Here is a 27,638-nt window from a genome sequence, read left to right as displayed (position 1 = left end):
TGCTTAGGGAATATGGGAAAATAGAGTATTACGTTCCCTATGATTACAAATAAATCTCTATAATACATATTTTCGTATTTCAAATTTACGATAATGACAATATTTTTTTTAATCAATTTAATTCTTATTCTCCTAAATCATATAGGTTTACTATTTCTATAATGAGGCAGCAATAAGTTAAATCTGTTGATTAAACGCATTAGATTGTTTCAGATCATAATTACACTCCATATCCGTTTCTTTATTCACATTTTCGCCAGTCATGCGATTCATACCGGATTGACCACGCCCGACCAAAAATAATTAACTGCTCAAACTTCCATATCACGTAATTAAATGCCCTACCTAAATGTAGGATGACAAGTACGCGGCCAATTGGAAAGATAAAGGCATTGTGTCGCTTTGTGGAAACAATAGATCCACTGTATAATACATCTAAAGCTTCTATATGCCTATTGCATCTTAAGTTACATATTGTAGTTTCCTACTATAAATGTAAACCTATATCACATTGTCTACGAAAGACTGGTCAATGGTACATATAATATATTTTTAAACATGTAATACATATATTATATATTATATATATATTATATTTTTTATACTACAATTTACACTATTGGATTATTATACCAATATCTGCTAATTCTTTATACGAATATAAGATTACCTTTTTTTAATCAACCATATGAATTTAAAATAAACACTTACACACATTAAAATGTTAGTTAAGAATAAAGGAATTGAATTTAATAAAAACATCTTTAAAGTTATTATAATCAAATCTTAATCCTTTTAGGATCATTGCTATAAATAAATTGAGCAATAAATAATTTATTGTAATTATTTTTTTCATTCTTACTCCTTTTAACTCCATCTTTATATCTGTTTCAACTTTATAATCTATTCTATTAAGATAAATTACCATTTATTAGCTTCTCACATTGTGTATCTTTATATGTACGTACGTGTGTATACAAGAAGAAAGAAGCTCGTTATAACCGTTCTTCTTTTCAAATTGAGGACACAATATTAAATATTAGGTACTACTCTTTTTACATGAGATGGATCCAATTGAGTAGCTCAGAATGTGTCGAACCGAACTCAAACCATGACATAAATAAATTGTCAAATACGAATCAGGTAAATGGTCTTGCCAAATCCAAGAAGGATGTTTCCTGGATTTCTTGTCACTTAGAAATTTGTGGTACTGGTTACAAAATGTAACATAGAAATAATAGTACATCAGTTTAATTCAAAAATATGGTATATATTTATGATAATTTTCTGTGCGAAAATAGTGTTTAAGTATTCACTTCAATTCAGACTGTTTTCAATGATTTATATAAATAAATTTTACATATAGTTACAATAAATGGATATTCAAACGTTAAATCTTTACGAACGATTGTTTTTGCTGTTAATTTATTCATCGAATCCAGTTAAGTAGGGTCGTATTTATTTTGTAGGTAGTCCTTCTCAGAAGCGCCTATTTTTCAATCGCAATTGAGTGCCTTCTGATTTTAAATATTATTAAGGTGCGTACATACCCGTATCTTTTTTTAGAGTAGAATTGCTATTCTAAAAGAAGCAAACTTTTAAACATTAGATTGTTATCTTTTCTATTCTTTGCCTTCTTTCATTTCTTCAAGTAATTCACATAAGCTAACTAATAATCATTGTACAAAAAAAACACTTAGTAACAAGTAAAACTTTCCAAAACAACGAATTGTATTCGTAATATTTATAAATATCTTTTACATTGTTATAGAAATGCATAATTATCAAAGAAAATATTAATTTTCATAAAAAAAATCTGTTTATTGCAATGTCGATTTCGAGTAAGTTTCTATGAGAAACATATTCAGTTTCCTTCGGTTTTAACAGTACCTACCTATCTATATCTATTATTACCAACCTACCTTATAAAAAAATGCCTAGAAAAATCTAGAGATCTTATTTTAACATAACAAAGCGTCTGCCTATAATAATTAACTGCGGCCTTAATTAGGTTCCCTTCAAATATATAGTCACCTTAACTTTATCAACATGTCTCCCCCGTTTTCTTTTCAATAAACTTTTACTAAAAGCTTTTCAGAATATTCATGAAGCAGTCTGTTCTTTTCAGGTGGGTGTATTCAATTGGTACTCAGCGGCGAGCAATTACTATTTTTCCTCGAAAGGTAAAACTTAGTTAAAGTTAAATTCGTTTTTGTGATAACAGTTTTTAGTTTTATTATGATCGTATCCGTCTGGGTTTAGTAGAACCATTGTTGTAATAAAATTTTAAAATCAGAGTTATAAAGTAATATATAAAATAAAATGGTACTATAGACTGAAACTAACGATTTGTGGTCATGTTTCTATATATAAATACATTAATCTTTAATTGATTTACAACCTAGAGTGTCTGTTTATTTTATAATCATGATACACTAACAATCCTACCATTATGAGTCTTTGTAGGTTTGAGCCAGTAAGGAGAATTTAATGTACGAGTATAATAATCATGCTAGCCAGGTAGTTTGGTATACAGTTTTAATAAAAATACAAACCAAGCAAATGGAGGGATCACTTGCTTGGTTTGCATTTTTATTCTTGTAGTAAAACTGTCGATGTCAACTACTCGGTTGTAAACTACAATTTTATCCCCTATAATACTAAAACGGAAACTAAGATCGCAGAACGTAATGTGTTCTAAAATTATTTAGCACTATTCTACTAGTAGACTATATGGCTAGTGAGTTGCTTCGCTCACTAACTGTTTATTTCAATTCTAGCTTCTACCCACAACTTTGTTCTGTGATCATAATTTACCGGATACAAAGAAACCTTCATGTTATATGGTTTCCAATCTGACATGGTATGTATGATCAATAAATAAAGGAAACATATATATATTTTTTATTCATAATATTTATAATAAGGACTAGCTGTTTGTTACAAGTTTAGTTCCAACCCTTATGAAAATGTTAGATATTAGAAAATATCACATTAAAAATCTAAAAAAGTATCTTTCAGGTAATAATGTAGTATGATGGTATAATATAAGAATAGGTAATATATGGTAATATATGTTTTTTTCTTAATGAACATTCTTTTTAGCTATCCACAATTTCCTGTATTCAAAAATCGACTGGAAGTCTGTAGATTAATTATTTTCTGTCTGTACAAGAAACTACTTGAAACTAATATACGTTATTGTTCTGTATGTACAAGATCGCAATAATATCATATACCTAATATTAAGATATAATATACAGAACTAGGCATCTGTTTGCATGCAAATGGGTCAGTCGGAATGTGTCAATGTGTGGTACCATTTGTTATTGCTGTAGCTAGAAACTCACGCGAGTTTTACGATACAGCTTATACTGCTACCTGAATATAAAACAGTTTAATTTTTATTTCGAACCGTACTTCAGGCAGGCTTTAAAATTATGATAGTATACGGAAAATAATTGTTTATGATATGACGACTGTTATCCAGACGGTAGGTAGTCGGTAGACGGTAGATAGAGACATTGACAACTGTTGGTATTGTGTAACGCAACAGCCGTCTCTGTTTATTTTTTGGTTTGATATCGGTGTTTTCTTCACTGGACAGTTACTAGAGGAATATAAATGGACTCACAAAGTATTTTTGTAATCGGCCAGATTTAAACACTTAACTTTTTGAGTGTAAATCATGGTAGGAAGATACTAAGCTTAGACGCCTATGCTCTCAAAATAAATGTTATAAAATTATTATTAAAATAGGATGTTGCTCACAGCTTATCTACCATTCTTTTTTAAAATATTAGTAATATTTTGATATCCTTTTTTTATGTCACTCTTGACTGTATTGCGAGCCCTCTGTTGAAATATATATATTACTGTTTTTTTTATTAAATAATTGTGTAGTGAGCGGGAGTCTAGTCGCATAATAGTCATTGTATGGTTAAGTTCGAAACATTTGTGAAACTTAACTTAACTCAACTTAAGAGAACACTTGTACTTATACTACATAGTTGTCAAAGCTTTTTTCATTCATTAGAGTATTTACTAATTTCAATTATTCTTCTTCTATATAACATTAGAAATACTTCACCTATATAATAACACTAACTAATAAACAAATATAAGATAATATTAAATTTTACGTTAGCATTAGCTGGCTAACAATTATCAAATAACCTGTAAAAATGGAATCTTTAGACTACTAGTCGTCTAATAATAACTTATCATTGTTTAGCGTGTATTCCTTCATTATAACATCTTAGGCTTCTAAATGACAACAATTGAAGACGATCATGGTAATCCACGATGACGTTGTCCGTGGAGCTGTTCATTTATTATAAGCGACGATTGCCACTTCCCGTTAAGTTGGCTGTCAGCTTGTTTGCCATTCAAGTTAATGTAAAAAAAGTGAAATTGTATGCTTACGTTTGAATGTTTGTTATGCAATAATCCGAATAATATTTAGCATTAACACATACAACTGTTAAATTTAGTGGAGAATCTTTCTTGGCTACTCACTGGATTTTACAATCTGACTGAAATTATTCATGATGCATCAGGGACTCATAAGTAAGTAGACAATAAACGTTAATCATTGCGTGAAACGGATCTTGTTTTATTACATCCGTCACCTGATGTCCAGCTTTATTAAACTTTGACCTTAATACCCGCTAAGTTACACCTTGTAATCGTATACCTTCATTACCTGTAAGATGAGTAGGGTAAGGATGGGGTATGTAGATCTATTGCTTTTATGCTTTCCTCGTTATTATTTCGAGAAATTTGAGGTTTGGCATTAATTATGTGTCAACAAAGCCTATTTTGAATAATTTGTGTCACTCTTAATGATGTGTAATAATTAATAGAATTTATTATTATGCATTTGAATTTTTTACAGTACACTTTTCCAAAAGATACAGTTTTAAGAAATAAGTATATTATTTTATTCATTTTATAAAATAATTTAAATATATATATAGTAGGATAATATTTTCTAACGGCATTAACGCGCTGTATTATTATTACAGCTTCTCTATTCCATAACAGGGAAATTAGGAATGTTTTCAATTGAAGTTTTAATTTGATTTACAGATAATTGTATTTTGTCTATATCGAAAGGAATAAATAATCCAAGATAATCATCACAGTAAGGCATCACAGTATTTACTATATATTTTGTTGTATTCTCTAATCTGTGGCGTTGTAATATTTTTTTTGCCATAACGGTGACATAAAGATTGTGGACCAGGACAACCCTGCTCCTTGGAAGACCAGATATTAAAATGACGCCTTTTTAAGAATTGGTCTTAGAAGATGCATGACTTTGCGTTCACCTTATTTTTTTAATATTTGGTTTTACAAGAAATATTCAAGGGTATTCCATGATTTACTTAAGTTACAAAAAATCTAAGCGCTATATGTATAGACTAGAGGTATCTATAAAGAACCTTAAAATCAATTCTACCAGTTTTTAAGACGTGAAGAAGTCACGTATTGTCCCGCAACGCAGAAATGACGCCCATGGGACCTTCTGCAAGATTAACGTGCCTCGTCTGTCCTCGGGCTTAAATCACATTATGACCCTCCTACTCTTTGTTTAATACCACATAAAGATGTCCGTTTCTTTTAGATGAGACCAGATTTTAGTTGCTGTCTCGTTCTCGACCGTTACCTGAAAATCTTCTTATGAGTTTTCTGCATTAATCTGCTTCCACGTTATTTATATAGTAGAATATTGTAATATCAGTTTGTGGTTGTGAAACAATTTCTTCTTATAAATTAGTTTAAGTCTAATAATGGTACCAGGTTCTCACATATGGCTATTTTATTTTATTCAACCGGCAAGAAGCATTAAACATGTCGACTGGTCAGCAAAAAACACAAATAAAGAATATAACACAACTAAGAGATATGTAATATTATATAGCAATTTTTTATTTGTTTCTCACCCTTGATTGCAAAACTTTTTACACATTTGCTCGGAACAAAAAGAGTCATGTAATTTTTTTATAAGGCCTCGTTCAAACGAGCGTAACGACATATTTATGGGGGGAGCAAGAGGTCAGTATAGGATAGGCGTGGACATGACGGTTATTTCGGTAAAATGTTCCTGTTTTACTATTATTTGAGTGGTTTGGGGCAGTAATATTATGTAGTATGGCTATAAATAAAATTTTGTGGAGACGTGCCAATGCATTCTAAAATTCCGCATCGGTCAGCACGAACAATGCGTGTTGTTGCTCTTTGCGTTTAATTATTAATTTAGGACATTGACAATGCTTAACTAAATGTTTATTATTGTATTACATTTATACATATATGTTTAAACTGAATAAAAAAATTTATGTCACCTTATTAATTACTACAATGTAATTCATTAAAGTAATGATATAAAATTGAGTAAATTCAGTCAACCAGCTGACCGACTCATTGACTAATATTGCACAACTTGTGCTAAGTTGTATATGTATGTATATACATATAATGCAATAATCCTATTTTTATTAATTACCAGCTGCTACTCGCGCTTCGTTTGCAGTAACTTTTATATCTTCATCCGTTAATTCACACGTTATTTTTTAAATAAATAATAGCATATCTTATGATACTGTCAATCTTTATATCCACATTCATTAAGAAAGATCTGTGTTAGCTGTGAAAAGGTAACAAATAAAACAAACATTGTGACGCATTTATAATGATATGATAAGTATGGTTCGTTTTATTTAATAATGCAACTTCGTCCGCGTAAAATAGTGACCTAGCAAATAATAAAAAATATATATTAATAATCTAACCCAATAAAAAAGTTTCATCGTTCTAGCTTCAAAAATGAAATTTCCATACATAATTCCATACAATTCAATCAACAGCCAAAAACTAAGTTTCAAACTACTATCTTTAAAATGAAGATACTTCCATACATACCATACATACATTACATCTCCCCTTTCAACCCCTTATAACCATTTTTCTTGTTTTTTTTAATGCTACTTATATTAGTGTCATCATGTACCAATGATAAGATGTAACCATTTATGGCTGAGTCCTGTGGCGGTAGGTACTGATATTTTCTCAACAGCCTAAAATATGGGTTTCAAGTTTCTAGCTTTAAAAAATGACAATACATGCATACAACATTTTAACTCCCCTTTTGACCCTTACAACCCATTTTCGTTAATTATATTTAATCAATACGCAAAAAAATAAGATTGAAGCTTAAACTTTTAAAAATTCCTCTTTCAGTCTCTTATAACCCTTTTTAGCATTAAAAAGTAACCTATGTCCTATCTCAAGATCTAGACTTTAAATTTCATTTAAATCACTTCAGAAGTTTTGGCTTTTAAGACAGACAGACAGAGTCACTTTCACTTTCATAATATTAGTAAGGTATTTATTAAATAAACTGACCCAAAAAAGCGTAAGAAAAAAGCTTCATCGTTCTAGCTTCAAATATGACGAATTTCCATAAAAACTTTTATCTGCTATTTTATTTTACCCCTTGAATGGTGACAATGTGATATTTACAAATTTAAATGTCATATTTATTTATATTTAATAAACAGTTCAAACATTTCTTTAAATTCTTTTGAAAATTGGTGGTCCAGTTGGCCAATAACATAATAAAATTTTGTTAAATCAAAATAATAGATGTGATATTCTAAATTGCAAACTATCCCTCTACTTGCGCGAACCATTTCTCTGACTCTACTGGCCAGAATGAAGAAACGCGTATTCCGAACCTGAATAGCTCGGATGGAACGGTAGATGTTGTTTCTTCCAAGGACATGTTGTTCGTCGCTAGTGACAACATTTTTAATATTATATGTTGTTTTATTCTTCAAAAATATTAATAATATGTTCTTACGCTCTTGTCCAAGAGCAGCGTCATCAGTTATAGGCTATACCAGGATTATATTTATGTATTTATAAAATAAAATTGCAGAGCAAACGTTTATTCATTTAAATTCATAAGGAGACAACGGATTGACAATAATCAGTTGCGCGCTGCTTATACAAATGACATATTTGTTTATTTATGACATATGAGCGTTAATAAGTCGCATATCTAGTACAATACTGTTGTAATTCAGAAATTAAAAATTTTTGAAAATAGACTTAATAACACAATTATAAAGTAGACTTTCCAAAATATCTAATTTTTTAGTTAAGCCATTATTATAATAAGTGTGTATTCAACCGCATAAAGATAACCTTGCATTACCATTTTCAACCCCTTACAACCCTTTTTTCGCATTAAAAAGTAGCCTATGTCCTTCCTCGGCGTCTAGACTATATGGGTACCAAATTTCATTTAAATCAGTTCAGTCGTTTTGGCGTGAAAGCGAGACAGACAGACAGACAGACAGACAGACAGACAGAGTTACTTTCGCATTTATAATATTAGTAAGGATTGCTTTAGTATAAGTCTGGAATATTTTCATAGAATCCGAATAAATCAATATACAGGGCACGTACAAGTATGTTTGTTGAGAGAGCATATTAATGTTCCGGCACATGTGTTGCACAAATAGTTGCCTACGCACTTGGAGTTTGCGTTATTATTCGCTGTAGGGGTACACATTACCCTCAATGTATTAACTAAGGTGTAATATGGTTAATTATAAATATTAGAAATCATATTTGAGAAAATTAGTAGCGTTCTGAAACGACATAAAAAAAAATTGTAGCACTAGTTTGATCATCTAGTATAGTGTAGTCTCTTTCTAAGTATAATGGTAGCATGTTTAGGAACATATCATATAGTATTTTTTTTCTGTGAATGAAGAGGAAATTATAATTCTATCTGCGATAATGATATAGTGTTGAATGCTACAAAGATGAAAAGATGATGATGAAATCCGGATATCGGCCTAAGATAGGCTAAGTGTAGAATATTTTCACTCCGTATTTATGCCTCAAAGATGTAAATGATGATACGATGACAACGTAATAATGCCTTTCTATATTCAAGTAACGCTGAGTATAAAGTGTGTCAATCAATAAATAAGGCTATGTTGTTGACACATATTACCAGAAAGCATCCAGCTATAACAATAATGTTTAAATATACTAGGCTACATTATAGTAGAACATTCACGTAGGTATCATTTTTCGCACGCTGGTCGAGGTGAACAAACTTTGTAGGCCCTAAATCAGTGGTGACGTCACACCGGCGGAGGGCGAGCAGGTTGCAACCGTAGCACGTAGCGTCGGTATTTGTAGTTCGTGCTACGAACAGTAATCAATTTGGAAACGCAGTGGCAGCTTCTGTACACAGTTACTTATGAGGCAGTAAGGTATATTATCTGATGAGTTTCCCTATTTATATTGTATTAATATAAATAATAAACTAGAACATAATAATAGTATTGCCATTTTTAATTTTAGGTACTATTTTATTTCATAGGTTCATTCATGTAGAATAACACTTTTAAAAACTTCCATACAACACGTACTAAAAAAAAGTTATATATTCAACAATATAGTAATATATTGTAATACTACAACTAACGGTATCTCTTGGTTTGTGTGTTTGATTTGATTTGAATAATGAAAATATTCCAATCAAATCAAACTTCAATAACAGGAATTCTTTAGTCCAGTATTGACATAATAATTAGAATACTGGTATCCATTTATTAATCCAGCTTTATTTCAATATACATTTCCTCTTAAATAATATGGCGCGTTGCTATATCTAGATCACTATTTTTTTTATATAATTCAAACAAGACATACGAAAAGTTTTTACTTCTGGTTATGGCAAACGAATCTATAAATGTTCACTAGCATAAATTCACGACAAATAATGATATTTGTCTACCCTCACTCAATAGTGTAATATTTTACTGCTAAGCGGAAACAAAATAACAGAAAACAATAATCTTTCACTTTTGAAGTTCTTAAACTTTATGCTTTGTCGACATCGAAAACCCTTTACAGCAGTTTTGAGGACGAAGGGAAAATGGAGGCCGAACAAGGAGAGGGGAATTCGGATTGTTACTTATTTAGGGTGTAGCTTAGAAACGGATAAATCTCTTAGAATAAGAAACTTGTAATAGTGACTGGTGGTACGAAAAACGGTTAAAACAGACTTTGTGACATCGACACTAATGAATTAATACGGTATAATACAAAAGTTTCTACATAATTGTTAAAAATATTTAGTGCAAAAATGAAAAAAATTAAGTAATAATTAATAGGTCTTGAATGAACACGTACTTATATTTTTTTAATTTTCTTTTATTTCAAATAGAATGTATTTATTGTATTTTGTGATTATACAGACGTTAAATATAATAATATTCCAACGTGGACTCTGCAAGAGAACTACAATAATAGATTATTTATTATTTAAATGTACAAAGTAATGAAATATTGATATTAAGGAAGTGTGAATAATTAGTAGAGTTACATAAATTTAAATCGGTAAAATCCATCTGGTATTATATTTTACTTATTTTTATGGCAGGTATCAATAGTTCCCAGTAATGTGAAATGAACCCGTTGTCAATGTAATACCACTTACGCTCGATGTGTCACCTGTCAATATATCTCATCTTACTTAGGTACATTGTCTGTGTTATACACGGATGTACGAACATAATATAATAAGCTTTATATATAATAATATGTATAGCTTTCTGTAACTGTTAATTTAAGATGCTAGTGAATGTATTATAATACAAAGATATTGACAAGTAAGAATTAAAAATAAATGACTGCTAAAATGACGTACATGAATAAATTATTATTTCAAATTATTATTTGAATTTAAAAGAAGTATTTTGTACAATATAAGCCTGAATATGTTTAATAAGAGTTTAGTTACAACTATATATTTTTTTATAAAGTCAATTATATATGTATTTTGCTTATTATTTATCTTTTTCATTTACTCTATTTCTTTTTCAATATGAATGAAAAAGAAATACATAATATGAATGTAGAATAAATTTGTAATGATAATATTATCTTACTACATATTATCTTGTTTTGGAAATACTGTTTAACCTTTGTACTTCTTAAATAAGTTTATAAATATACGTCTTCCCTAAAAACGAAATTATAAAAATATGTCAACGGGGAATTATGTTATTAATCTAATACAAAATTTATCACAATATCCCTAACAAACTGTTCTGCCCTCTCCATTATTCTTGTGTTGCACGTATAGAAGCAAAATATCAGACGTCGACACCTACTCACCACCACATCGCAACGCTCTCAAAGTATCAGGTGTACAACATGAATACCTAATCTTAATGGAGTACTGTATAAGGGTCGGCATAAATCATCGACTGAATGTTTTACCAACTTCCTGTGGGAAGGAACAGATTGTTCCTTATTGAACAATTTCTATCTAAAATCTTTTATCGGTACAAGCCCTTAAAGATTTAAACGGCGTTCAACCGTATTTCATATTTAATGGCATGCAACTGTTACTAGAATAAGGTCTTTGAAATTTAATGTACCTGAAATTCGTTACATATTCTTTAAAAGTGCCTGTTATTGTGTGAAATATTATAATTTTACTATCAGTTTATCTGGACTCGGATGTTCGGATTCGTTTTATTACCATGAGGATTTCTTTACAAAAACAATTAAATATAGTGTATATTATATGTCGAAAAAACAATGCAGCTTTGTATATATTGACATATATTACCTACTATCAAATTTATCGCCAATTTTAATCTCATAGAAGATTAAATAAGTCTTTGTTTTATTATTAAAAATCTCGTAATTCCAACTTTAACAATATAATATGTAAATAAAAGACATTGTCGGAAATACTTTTACAGCAGTATTGTATATTTAAACTAAAATTTAAGATATTTCATTATTTTTATAGATTTCTTCAATATTTACGTAAAGATACTTAGTGTATATTTATTGTATCTCATACATATTGTAACAGATTTATTCTTAAAGTATTTGTAATATTTAAGACACGTCTGTGACATTGCAGATTGAAAATCCGTCGATAAGTTCATGTTGCCAACAGCTTGTAGAAATTCGTTCACATTCGCCGGGAATCAATAAAATGCAAATGCGTACATAAAAATTCACTGTACGTGCTTACGAATACACCTGTTTAGAGATTTCATTGACTTTTTCAACCAACTGCTATTAATTAGAGATTAAATAAATTTTCTATTAGACAGTACTTTTTGAGAATGTAAAGCGATTTACCAGATATTAATGTATTCGGTAATTTTATTTTTGTAATCTATAGGATTTACAGGGAGACAGGAAACAGGATGATAAGTAGTAACCATCCAAGAAAGTACACGAACAGCACTATAGATAGCGTATCATGTGACGCCTGTTATAGAGTCCATTCGTTGCCATTTCAAGATATCATTCTTCCATCATATTTTTCAAGCTTACATTTTGAACACCTTCATAATGCAAAATCGTCTTAACAAAGTCCTTAAAAATATGGTTCATCTTCTTTTTTATGTTCCATCTCCTACTGAAGGTTAGCGAACATCATAGCAATCTTAACTTTATATATTACCGCTAATCTGAACTGAAAAATGTGATTAAGTAATTTTATTTTTTTAATGATACGCGTGAAATGACGCCTATTATCATGATAGAATTATTGTGTATATTTGAGAGAAAATGACCAGTTAACTCTCCAACTGCCAAGAACTGGCGCGACAAGATTTAGACTACTGTAACGTTGCCAGGTGGATTACAGTACAATTCACTTGGAGTTTTGGTATAATACGTAAATATAAAAGTAGTCTTTGTATATCAGCTATTATGAAGTAAAATAACATAAAAAATAAACGGAGTATTTTTCTTTATTATTGTCGTTACTCTATTTTTTTTAAATGTTCATCCGCACAAATATTTAGCTGTATCTCATGAAACACAGTGAAAAAAATTCGGCGTTGATAACGCCAATTTCACCCAGTTTTTCACTTACTGAGCTGAAATTGAAATAGAACCTTATATTTGGGAAACAAATCTCTTTTTCTTTTAGAAACGACTCTGCATTCTCCGACCGGATTTCGTATACAACGAATTCACGCCTAATCCCAAGACATTAGAGTTGATAATCGTTTATATCGGGTTAAGTGGGGGCTTGCAGGCGCCAGCGTTCGTCACGTTTAAATATGATTTATGCAAGTAATTTAGTTAAGTACATAGAGACATTACGAGCTCTCTGCTGGGCGGATAGATTAAAATGTTCTTCGGGATTCGGCTCTCCTTTGTGGTGGGTGTCACCTACGCTGCTATAAATTATGTATTTTAGTATAACACAATGGGTTCTGGTGTCGTGCCGGAACAATTTGAGTGTAAATGACATTATTGTTAATTATAATTCCACGTTGTTTGTAATTATTTGGTCTGAAAAACGTAGGGTTGAATTATAATGTTATTTTCATGTCTTCATATTTAAGTGATGAGTAGTATATGATATACTGTGTAGGGTGAAACCCACGAGATGGAGTGGCTATCTAAAAAAATGTAGATTCTACATAAATGTAAGATAGTATAAAAGCATAGTCTGATTTTTGACGTAATATGAGGAAATATAATTAAGAACATAAACTTGATTTAAGTTTAATTAATATAGAGTTACATTTTCCTTATTAGCTGTGCAAACTTTATCTTTTGTCATTATAATTATTTATACAACTTTTTATTACTGGAATACATAAATAAAGAGGGTTATATTGTATTGTTATTGTACATGTATACATGTATTGTTAGCATGTAGTTATCCACTACAATAGGAATATACCATGTTTGGTTGTCTTTAATTTTTTTTATACTACGATGGTGAAGCATACGGCCCATCTGATAGTAAATGGTTACCATAGCCTATGGACGTCGGAAACACCAGGGGTGTCACGTGCTCGGCTATTCCTATCCTAATTCATCCTCATCCTCCATTATTTTTCTCTGGTAGGCGCACCATTCCATATTCATTTAAAATTTTCGGTATTAGCCTGTTTATGTTTATGTCAATTGGAGAGATCTAAAAAATATATAAATACTATAATATAATATGTATTATTATGTTTATACACTTAATTGTTGTAGTGCTAAACAAAGTTATAAAATAATAGTAAAATTATTTCTATTATACAGAAATTTTTCCAGTGACTAAGTTCAAGGTAACGTGAAGTTTAATTGAAAAGCTAATAGCGGAAAAAATATTGATACGAAATGAGTTTTTTATGCAACGTATGCCTGTCATTATATATTTCATACTACTACTAGGAAGTAATTATTTATGCCCTTTTAAAAAAAGTCTAACACTAAAAACTCATAATAATTAAAAATGATAAGCTCACATATAATTATTCACAATCTGATATCGTAAATTTACTACGAACTAAATCAGAACAACACAACAACAAAACACAAACAATAACAATGATATAACAATAAACGTCGTCCTCATAAAAATATTTTGCAACATGAAACAAAATAAAAGGCAGTATCTGTGACCTTGTAACTTGCGCCTATGTTAGTGACTCATCGCGCGCCTGGAAAACTCTTCAGGTGGTCACGTGATAACGATGTGACGTCAATGCGCGCCAGCATTTACATTTGTTATGGCGCGGAATTTTACTTATTTATTTAATTATGCAAATGACAAGTAAAGGCACTAACATTGTTAGCTGATATATAGATATTTTGTATAGAGTTTAGTTTTAAATACATACGTATGACATTGTTGTTTGTGTCTCTATATTTACATATGTTCTGAAATAAAAAGTTTATAACTTAATACAGGTTTCTCACGGGTGCACTAATGACAAAATGGTTAACAGCTAGAACTATGTGTGAATCACAACAACTGAAGAATTTTATTTATTCTTTTGCACACAAAAATTTATACATGGCGGACGTAATGCCTTATGGTATTCTACTTCATATATTCATACTTTAAATTTATGTATATTTTTAATTATTTTTTTCATTCTTCCGTAATATGCTCCAATATGTATTTACATGTAAAGGTTTTCAGATCTTTAAAAATACAACAAAAAATAATTAGGCAAATAGGTGAAGCCGTTCTGTTATTATGCATTCATAAAAAAATATTAGAATTTGCTTACTAGTAGTGCCCGGTATAACCCGCGTGAAATTATGATATGTTGTTATGATAGCTATATTACTGTAAAGTTTCATCAAAATCCGTTTAGTAGTTTTTGCATGAAAGAGTAGCAAACATCCACCCATACTCACAAACTTTCGTGTTGATAATATAATATTAATAAGATGTAACGTGGGTAACATGCGAAAATCCAAACGCTATTTATGTGTAAGTATATTAGTTTCGATCTTCATATTACTTTGTTATCTCGCGTTTTTGAGCAAACCATCCCCCCTAAAGAGCAAGATATCGCTGTTATGTGAGAAAGATTTATATCGACAGGTTCCGTGCAATATCGGCAGTAATTTAGCAACACGTTATTTATCTCGCAGCTTACTTAAGACGTCCCAATGATGTATGGTGGTGGTGCACGGTGATTAACTTGCAGTTTTTCGGTGCAAGTGCACGGACCGTGTGTTAAATGGTGAATACTCACGCGATTGTATTTTGGTACTGTTACGGGCAATCAGGGTTACATCTTGCTTGTATAAGGTTGGATAATATTACAACTTCATTGTGCTTTTGTAATTAAAAATAATTAATGTAATATTAATATAATTATAGTACAATATAATTATAATTATAGTAATATAATTGTGTTACGCAGTTTATGTTAAACCCAATAGTGTATATCTTTATTAATATACACTATCATAATTTAAACATGTTGTATTCATTTCTTTATATATATATAATACACAAATCAATGTATTATATGTTTATAGAAATAAGTACGTACCCGTAACACATGTACTAGATACAATTTTGTATCTCATAAATTTAATTAAAAATATATTTAAATACATTCTTTGCACACAGCGATATCATTATCATTATTAAACCCGAACCTGAACCATAAACGATTGCATCCCAAAATGCAATCACGCTAGGGACAATTTTTAATTTCTTTTAAATGATGCTCGGAATCCAAATTGTATTTTAATTTTTCCACCCATAAGCAGTTTCAATGCTGAGTAGTACCTACTGGCCGTTGGTAATGATCCAGACTCTCATCTCGGCGGCCATTTTAATTGTGATTGCTGGTCGTTTATATGCGACACCCGTAGTTCGTGGTTGTTAGTATGTAATTGCCGCTTACTAAAAGAGAACGAAATAAAATGTATTAGAGTAATTGATAAAAAGTTCAAAATAGAAAAAGAAGAGTCCAATGTGTATAAGACACATATATATATTTACAACGCTTTTAGACTTTTAACTTCTTTTCTAATTTATTTTACAGGTTATTATAGATTAACTTGAAGGTATAACAATATATTAAAATCATATACTTGATTTTTTTATCAATATAAATATCATTTTTATTCTTCGCCTTGTATTGAATGTCTTCATATTATAATGAGTAAGTTCATTGCTATCTTATAAGTAGGTTTGTTTTTTTAATGATTCATAAAACATAAAAACAGAAGGCGACAAAAGTATAATTAAGAGAAATAATATGTAAAATTTAACTGTGATTTATATTTTTGGTTAGTTTAAGCTGAAATTATAGCTGATCTGAACATAGTAGTCAAGGAATTTGTTACCTCAGCAAAAAAACAACCAATCGGTAGAATTAACGCTTGTTAAATATTTACTGGTAGCAAGCATTAATCAGAATCTGAATTATGTTACACTATCAACAAATCCTATCCATGGAAAGCCATTTTCAGTCAGGATGGAGTTTGCGAAGCAATTGGAGTTAAGATATTCAATACTTTTAATCGAAAGCGTGTATGCAGAGTTCTTGTGACGTAGAACTCAATGATATAAACTACTACTACTATACTAAAGACTCAGATAGTATAGAAATTCTAAATTTACACTAAAATATATGGACGAAGTTAGTGCAATGAGTGATAATATATTTATTTTGCACACAAAATTGTATAGGTACATGGCGGACTTAATGCCTGATGGCATTCTCTACCGTTGCGCTAATCATAGACCATGAAGAGGTAGAAGGAAATATATATGTCTTAAAACAGGTGTGTTAAATCCCAATTAAAGACTGTATTTTGCCTCTATTATTGCTTTAATTCCCGTCAGGTATAAAACTTTAGGTTAAACAAGTTTAAACTTTAGTTGTAGCTAAATAGTTTATCTCAAACTGTTTGTCGTTTATCTTGTTACTAAAATTAAGTAATTGATCAGACTAGTTTAAATTATTCGGGGGCCTCTATTCGTACCAAGGTACTTAAAATCGCGTGACGGCATTCAAGCTATTATTCAAACGGTCATCCTTACTATCTTCTATTAAGACCTGAAAGGGAACTTTAGACAAAACACGCAAGGTATCGTGTAGATCCGGATGAAAGCAGATTGATCTGGTTTAAATGAAGAAATGTGCCTTTCTGATTAAAATAAGGGAGCGGTGTTATGTATGACAATTTGTAGTACTATAGCAATATTTTTAATGCTTATTACTAAAGGCATTTAATTTACTTTGTGATAAATACAAGATAATAAGATTTTTTTTTTGTTACATTCAGTGCGAATATACATATATTTATTACTTTATTTTACAGTGACTTTCCTAGTGACAAATACTACGGAATCATTTCATAAACTAATCTAATTAGGTAGGTATGGACTAAAACATACGTATACATTTTTCAAATTTAAACATACAAACCATAGATCATTACGAAATAAAAACAAAAATAGACTCAATTTTCATATACTCAGTCAATACAACAAGAAGGTCACACTTACTTCGGTAGCATTAAACTTAGCAACAACCTCATAGAACGATGAGTCAACTTGTTTATAAATACAGTACAATTTCCACAGCTCTATCTAGCTTTATAGTGCTATTGTCTTAATATTGACGTGCATAGCACTTGTGCATACACGAAACTCTAATATTTAAATAAAGCTATGTACACTCGCGTATCTTTATCGTAGTAAACATACTGTTTTATTATACCTTTTGAGTTGTAGAGTCAGAAACATATTCTTAGTTTTAAGAATTTGTATTATATTTGTCAGGTAATTCTTTGTTTGTGAAAAATATACTAATTCTATATATATGTATATATATCGTAGTCAGAGGCTTTGTCAACTGTCGACGTTTTGGCCAATGCAACATTTGATATTCCCAAATTTCGCTGTGTATATTTGAATGTGATATGATAGAAGTGATAATTAATTTTGGTTTACATTGTACCACGGCAGGTTGACCTCCTTGCGGTTCCCCCTGGAAACCATCGTGGTAAATTGGCATTTGCCAAGATAGGCTAACTGACCTAACATCATGCTCATTTTATCATCCTCTCCTAGTGCGCCAGCATAAAAGGTTTGCGCAGGCGGGTCATTATTCCATTATTTAGACTACCGAAGAGTTAGTAAAAAATATACTTAAGTTGATATGGTGTCAGCCTAATACGATTTCCTCTTAAATCCTTTTTTATCCTTTAAGGTGTAAGACATAGTAGTAAATAACTTTAACCTATTATAGGAAATCTAAGTTATAATTTTGTATATACTTAAGGTATGAAGTTAACATAATCTAACAACTTTATTTAAATTTATTATACATATTTTATTTCATACCTTTTAATCAGATATATTATTTTCAGTACATGGGGTTATCAAAACAATTCTTATTCCAAGTCAAGGCTTTTGTGTTAAACCCAATGGAGTCTACGATGAAGTAAAAGGAAATTAAATAGATTAAATGACTATTTTTTATTTCCCTGACTTTTTATGTACACTATTAGCATAACGCGATCATTAAAGAGAGCTGCAGTCGCGATTCAGTGAGTCACTCAGTTATAATATGACCCTTTAGGTCATCGTTGACGTCATTGGCAGTAAAAGTGTTATCGCTACTTATCATTATATTTAGACGTATATTTATATTCGCAATTGACGTTATAAAATCGCCGTTATGAACATTATATTGTATTAAGGATTTGTCCGTGGAACGGACATATATATATATATAAATAAAATAAATAATTAGTTACGAGATAAATTATTATGATAGAAAAGATTCTATAGAATAATGTAATTTATTAAAATCATTATCTATACTTATAATATTATAAACCTAAAAAAAAGTTGATTTGTTTTTGGTCAAACATGCTAATCTCAGAAGCAATTGGTTCGAGTTGAAAAATTATTTTAGTGTGGATATACTATTTGTCGAGGAATGCTATATCACATCATGCTGCTATTAATAGTGGTAGAGTGTCAATGAAAAATGTGACGTAGACGAAGTTAAGAAACTTAATGTATCCCTAGACATTATGGTAACCAAAAGCATAAATATATGTAATACTTTGTTTTGTATGACAAATAATTTGTCATACAAAACAAAGTAAAATAAACAAACTTATATATCCTATATAAAACAGAATGTAATATTTTTCAGTGCATTTTTTGTTTACAAATTTGCAACATTACATTTCACGTAATGCTACACAGCTCAAGATAAATAACAAGAAAAACAAACGCATACGCATTTGAATTCTCCCATTTCTCGCATCAAGTCGGTGGTGGCATCATAAATCTTGCTGATCCAAGCGAGAGATCAGCCTCATGCAAGTGTATATGATGAATGCGTATTTTTGCCAAATTTATCGCAGCTTACTGAAAACACAGCGTGTAACTCCTCCCTATTTATACATATGGAACTAGGACTAAGGAGGAAATATTTGCTATATATTGTTTTATCATCAAATGACTACAGAAGGAGAACGTTCTGTATTCGTTTTTTAATATAAAAATTATTCTGTTTATATTAAAAATAATTAGTCAACTGGATGTGAAGTAAATAGATTTAAACACATGAACAACATGTGTATTAGGGGGTATTAGGTACATAAGAATTTGTATTCTCCTTATATCTGGTCCTTCCTCAAGATAAAAGTATTATACCTCGGCACAATGGCAATCTTCAAATCAGAATACAAAGGAACCAAGCTGCTTCACAGGTGAATCAAAAGACTACTAAGATTACTCTGCATAAAGTATCTCTTTACGTGGTATATATATGCACAAAATTGTACTCTTGTGCACCAAATAATTTGATTGTTTGAAACTGGTTTTAATTTCAATATTTTAAGGAAATATATTACTTCCTTTTTGAACTTACATTCATGTTCAAGTCTAAGTAAGTTTTCTTTCAATCAGTCTTATCTAAAGTTATTTAATTTCTCGCGAACTTATTTGACATTGACTAAATTAATAGCGTATTATTATATTATTCAGTTTTGCAATTTAAAAAGGAAATTAATCGTGTGTCTGTAGTTTTATATATACTGTCATTATTAGCATTACTGTTCAATACAATACGTTGTTAATTATTGCAAATACTATACTCGAGTTCGTCAAACTGCTATCCTCTGACCTACGCTATATGTCGCACAAGACAGCTTCATTAAATAAGATTAATTAAAATATTCTGTCTTAAACGTTTGTATATATTCTCCTTGTACAAAATGATTGAAGAATAGCATTATTAGGTAGCTTTTTTATGGATTATAATGAAATAATGATATATCGATTCTGTCTGCGGTAGGGTATATACTGACGGGACGTCAGTCAAGTACGAATGCATGACAAGTAGGTCACGTGTCTATCGAAGATGGTGATTTCTAGAAGAGATCGCGTGGATGTCGACTTGATAGGAATGATTGGCAATCATAGAATCTATTAAGTCTTATCTCATCCTTTCTTTCTTGGTAGTTAGATAAAATATATATGATTATTGTTATGCTACGATTAGCAAAGGTCGAGTCGTGACTCCAGAATTGTAACAATTTATAGGCTACAGTGACCGTTTATTATTACGAGGACCATATGCCCTTTTGCTATTTTGGTAGTAAAAATACAACTACGATATACGTAGAGTCATAATCACCGTGCATTTTAGTATCTTGCCGAAGTAACAATTTATAGATAACATACAAAAAATATTTGTCACTAATGTTACAATTACAAAGTACTAATGTTTATATATCAAAATAATTTCAATCATTTTCTGTCTAAATCTGTATGAAATTTCGTTACTACTGAAGTTTACGTAGAAATGTAATATTTACTGTATTTATAGCTAGCGGTTTCCCGTGTGGTTACATGAATCACCTATAATTTTATATATTTAGAGTATTACAAATTTTTCAACGTACAAAAATTGTAGATGGTTAAAGGTTTAGTTATATTATTATACTCACCTAAACCTTTTCTAATACAGTCAAGTTTAGTCTTAAGTATGTGTCAGTAGTTTTCTTAGAATGTCTTATTTTGATATCCCTTTATGTCGCTTTGCGCTCAGAAATCTCTCACGACTTCAAACGGAATTATGATTCAAAAATTTACATATAACTCGAATCATTATATAAAAATCTCTGTCCATCCGTCAGAATGCGTCATAAACAGTTCCTAGTATGCAACATAACCACATGGATAGTATAATTATTTAGTGATTAAGTCTGTTAGAGTAGTAATTTAATAGTTTTATATTATTTAAAAAAATATCCTGTGCCTCATTTTTCCCTACGATATGTATTAATCATGTATCCCAGGTCAAGGAAGCATCTAAAGTATCTTTATATAAAAATAACCGTTGCTTATTTATAACACCTTTCGAGGAATAATCAGTTGCATAGAACTAAAAAAAAACTAGACTGATTTTAATAATTTGTTCATTACACACACATACACAAATTAGTAATTTTCTCTTCATAGTAATAGGGTAACCAACTTAATAACTATTATAGTTCTATACTCACTAGACACTAGACTTCCTGTAACGCCCGGGAGTGTCGAATGTGTTTTGCCCACCTGACACCATAGGACGTCTAGCAACACAGTAGTTTTTACAGATTTTTTTGTTAATATACGTTTTCTGTGTCTATAAAAAAATATGAAATATGCTGTAAATGTGTTACTGTATAACTATTTCGTAAAGTCTTGCACTTTGCACTTTGAAACGATAGTGATAAATAATTTTGTAACACTAGGTTTGAATTGAAGTATGTAATTTCTTTTTTAATACAAATGTTTAACCAAAGCGATTTTATTAATATAATGTTTTATCCGCGTACATGGACAACGGTATATATGTATATACCTTATATACCTTAAAGGAGCTCCTGTAGATATTAATAGGATGAAGATGAAGTTACGTTAGTAATGAATGACTGAAGTAATGAATGACGATGAATTTCAGCGTGGAGGTAGACCTAACGGAGTTAATGATTAACAATGGGATCAGTATTCCCTATTACAGACAATTCTCTCACTTATAATTACTTATACCAGAAGTCGGCCTCATATTTGTAATGGCGACAGAGGTAACACCGACGTGTTGCTAGGGAGGACGTCGTAGAGATTGCTGAGGCCATTACACCCCATTATTAACAATTCCACCCCTTTCGACATTGCGGTTAGATAGTATATTATAAAAAAAATTTAAATCTATAATCTCGTGCTCTGCATGTTATTGTGTGATAACATTTCAAATCAGTCATATTTGTGTTTTAACAACTAGAAAAGGTATAAATGCGCTCAAGGTCGTGGTAGTGAGTCATGCAAAATTGGGGCATTTTGTGATATACGTATATCAGTAGCTACCATTACTAGGCTTTATAAAATATTATTTGTAACCTAATTTTAGATACGTAATACAAGTTACACGTCATTGCTTATTTATTATTAATGCTAAAGTGGGTGTGTTCCTTTTCGTACTCTATTTGCATTTTTATAAGTATGATTCATAAGCATTATTATGACGATTAGTTTAATGTGGTTATTAATAAGTTACCTTAAGACGATTTAATCTTGGTAGTAAGTGTCTATTTTTAATAGTATTGCTATGAAAATCTCAGTGAATATTAAAATAATAAAAATAAATGTTACTGTAAATAAAAACATATTGCGCCGACCCCAAATAAATGGGATAAGGAAAATGCAGATGATGATGATGATGAAATAGTACTGTACTGTATATATATAGTAATTTCGTATATTAGTATAAGTTAAGCAATACAATGACGCACACTCAGTTCATATCTGAATTGACTCTAAAACTTCATCTTGTTTTATTTAGACTTTAATGGTAAAATTTTAGAGTAATTTTTTCCAAAATTTGTAATTGTTTTTTAATAATCCAGTAGTGTATGTAGATGATCGATATGTTATCCTGAAATATAATCTTGCAATTTCTTATAAAACGTTATCGAGGGTAATATACGACATTGTTTGCATATATTACTTAGCCGGTAAATATTTTCATCACGCAAGTGAAGCTGAAACACGCGTAGTCCTAAATACATAATTTTGCACACAGATAAGCTAAATTTTCAAGTAAAATTGAAGTTTATCATTATCAATTCTTTCACTCAAATTGGTTTTGGCTTCAGTTTAATTAAAATTGATTATGAATAATGGACATGGATGGAATGGTTTCTAAATTTGTACAACCTGCTGATCAACCAGGTATATTATACATATTAGCAACTGAGCCACTAGTTCCTTAGTGATATTTCTAATAAAAAAAACAATTACAGCTTTACTTTTTCCATACAGCAACAGGCTGTTCTTGATATTGCCATATTGTATATACATATATAAGTTTTATAACTTTGGTTATTGCTTCACTAGAGAAACCAAATTTATTTAGAGCCTTTTCCTTAATCGAACTGTTCGAGTCACCTCTCAAGGTACGAGGGGACACAAAAGATAAATACCACTATCTTGACTTAATGGCTTTCTGTCTTGAGTCTTAGAAGGGTGTCCATCCGTACCAGGTCACTGCAGTTTGATTTGTCTTCGTTACTCGGACATTTCTCTTGGTGCGTACAGAATTTTGATCCTGCTGAGTGCTATATTCAATTTATACACCCTACGATCAGTTTAATAGTATTGTGGTAATTTGATTATTTTGATAGTTAAGTTTATTCTATCACTATAATTGTTATTGAAATCTTGTCTACTTTATAAATTATAAACTATTATTATTATTATAAATTCATTCATTAATGAATACTTTTTTTTCATTCATCTATTACAGAAATTTAGTATAATCTAAATAGCCAAAAATATTGATGATATTTTAGATTAAATTACACAACTTAAGTGATATACTTAATTTAAACAGGCGCAAATAGACGTATTTACGGATTTTCATTTCCAATAAATTAAAGCATAAATACACAATAAGCCTTATAACATATTAAAAATCATATGACTGGTAGTTGAAACATCATATCTCTGATTTAAGCAAATGTGAGCTCTATTATTCATAAAGAATGTAGCAAGAAGCATCTATTGTTCCTAGCTGTTGGGATGAACGAGGACAACTTGATAAACGCCCCAAAACACAACGTGCTTAAATATTTAAAACATGTAAGCGAACACAGTCTCCGTCGCACGGGTTATTTCACTGGGTACTTGTTTTCTCCTGCGAACAACATTTATACTCAAGACCAGGGTGCATTTTTCTGGCTTCTATTATTCACATTTCTATATCAACATTCAACTCTATTCCTGTATATTTAAAGTTTGTATTTGCCGTCTTGAAACTGAACAAATAAGTCTACGTCGTCACCTGAGCAAACGGAGCCCCACAACAGGTTTATATCAATTTTCTACCGAGTGCGTCTGGATCGTGAAAAACATTTAATGTGTACCTTTATGCTCTTTTTAAGATGGAACTATTTTACTGAAACATCGCAGTCAATATAACTAACAATAGAACCAAACGATAAGAAGTCTACAGACTATTCAATACGTTATGGATGAATAATTTTATTTAGTCGACAGAAATTAAATACACGTCACAATATAAAATGTATGATAGTATAGTTTTTATTTATAAGTTTTGTAATTCTACGTAATTCTAGATGTTTTTTATCTGATAAGGCACAATAGATACATCTACTCTTTTGTGACAAACACCTACATATATATAATAGATTATCAATATTGATTAGGCAACATTACGTAAGCCATATTGATTAAGTTTACGGAGAGCCGATTGTTTACAAAGATGAACCAATCATGTAAGTAAACAATTTTGGCACGCGTTTTGTAAACATAGACATTTCTTACCTAAGTAACATAAGTTACATTATGTTAGTACCAACGTATACAGAACATAGAGATAGGCGAAAACGAGTCCTAATTTTTTTTATTAATATCAGCAAATATGTGACAATGTTGGAATATTTTTTCTATTCTTTTGTTTGTTCACGTACTGCATAGAAATATTGGTAACAATTCTCTTGATTATCATTTATTCATATATGTACATACTAGATATTGTTATGAACTTAAGGATATTAATAAACGGCCTTGGTGGCTAGCGGTTTAGCATACCGCCTTATTTACCTGTGGTTGCGGATTCGATTCAGTTAAATTATTGGATCATGAGTATGATAAGGAAACATCAAGACGCAATACAGACAGTATTGCGTCTTAATGTTACCTATAGATATATATTATGAAAGTATTAATAAAAAAATATGTAAGCTGGTTTTCGGGTTATTACTATTATTAATATAAAATGTAAAAGTGTACCTATATATCTCTAATAACCCGTGTTCAGCATATCTAAAACCATATCTCATATGATGGTTTACATAGAAAATAGTCAGCCGAATCTCAATTCGCCTTATTTACGACCACTTATTTTTTTTAAGTCTGTTGAAAATTAACAGACTGAAGCCCCGTATGGGTATTAATGATAATGGATTTAAGATACCCCAATCTCAATTAAATAAAGAAATTTGCAACTTTTCTTGTACATGGACAATATAGAAATTCATGTATCCTGATCACTCGTATTTGTAAATAGGAAGATAAAATTTTACGATAAACCGAATACCTTCCTTGTTATTTCTAATGGATGTTTACCATTGATACTGTTGATTTCGAATACTTGGCTATCTCTGTTTTATTCAACATTTATTTTCTGCGTTGTTGGGTAAACAAGAGAGTAAGCTTTTTACTTTTATCGTGGACGTGAGTACGCATTTTAACGAAGCCTTATATTTTAGCTGAAATGTAACAAGTGTAAAATGATTGATGCTTCCCGGTCTACGGCGAGAAGGCAGTGAACTAATTTTATGAAATGTATAATATATTATGTCGGTCAAATGTTCGAAGTAGCGAAATATTACGCTACTATACACGACTGATTTTTCTTTTCCCGGTTATATAAACTTAGTTCATAGAGAATGCCATGTTGTATTAAACTACAATAATACATATTTGAATAAATTTAAATTTATAGGTGAATAATAAGAAAAAATATAGAATGAATTGGTAAGTTTTGCTCCTATTTCTGCAATTAAGTTGTTAAAAGCTTGGATATATTTGTCTGTAATATAAAATTCAAACAACATTAATATATTTCTGTATGGCTTATGATATAAGTCACCATGATTTAAGTAAAATTAAACAAGATTACAAATGGCAATAGTGATATTGTTAGTTGATCATGGATTCTATGTACTTTTTTGGTGTTATAATGTTCAATGTGAGTCGATTGTGATGAACAATTTAAAGTTCCAACGTTTCGGAATTAAAATAGATAAAACATAGAAAACTGCCTATTTGTTTCTACATGAATAAGAAAGCAAAAGTATAATTAGTTCCATTGGTACATTATACTGAGTTTCATTGCTTCAAAATAAAGAGACAATTATACACAAGTGGCCGTTAATGTAATTGAAACTTTTTGCGTCTACTGCCATTTTTAAAAGGTACTTTGTAGTTAGGGCTGTGCCATCTCTATCGATTCCCCGAGGGCCTTTCACACTTAAATGTACACTTTTCATATTATATAGTTATCAATTTGATTATATTTTATTCAGAATTACTTACTATGTCCTTGACCATTCAAAGAGAAAAAGTATTTGGTTTTTGTTGATTTAAATGCCTAATTTAGCTATAAGCTATGTAACAGTTCTCGCTTATACGTGTATTTTATAGTCTATCATGTACTTGAGCTGTATATAAGTAAAACTTAAAATAAACCAGTAGAAGTAGCTTTAAATGGCTTTTTTATTTTAGGTATGTGTCATTTATTTACAAGAAAAAAAAATTAAAATTTTTTTAAAAATCATTTACACCTGTCCGGTCTTAATAAAATAGTAATTATTTTATTTCCAATCTTTATATAGAGCCATGGGTATAGTTTATTCATAGAAACTTATAATTTACATACCATTTATTTAGTTAAAATAAGATCTTTCACAAAAATAATATTCCAAAGCGGGCCGAATTGAGACTACTTGAGTATCGCTGCCATAGCGAGAATGCAGGAAAACGATTATACCGAAAAAGGGGACTTGTAGAGCCAATTGCACACATGCCGGTTCCCTGACGATGGTTTTCTCTGCGACTCATGTGTGAGATAATGCTTTTTTTCTGTTAAATTTCTTGAGCGCGCAAGGGTGTTAATAGTTTTGAATTGTGGCAAAATGTGTCTCGGCTTTTTATTCATTGGGGTTCGATTCTTCTTTTATGTTTTATAATGATAAATGTTGATATGATG

General features: G+C 30.3%; 1 protein-coding gene across 1 annotated transcript in view; it reads left to right on the top strand.

Annotated features, from left to right (window-relative positions):
- Positions 1-27,638, top strand: part of LOC131854458 (serine/arginine repetitive matrix protein 1) — a 175,460-nt gene that overhangs the window by 103,900 nt on the left and 43,922 nt on the right. The window lies entirely within an intron of this gene.

Source organism: Achroia grisella, unplaced genomic scaffold (assembly GCF_030625045.1).
Source record: "Achroia grisella isolate CSIRO2021 unplaced genomic scaffold, CSIRO_AGI_Agris_v1 utg1186, whole genome shotgun sequence".
NCBI lineage: Eukaryota > Metazoa > Arthropoda > Insecta > Lepidoptera > Pyralidae > Achroia > Achroia grisella.
Note: the sequence above shows the minus strand (reverse complement) of the source record. Positions and strands in the feature narration are given on the sequence as shown.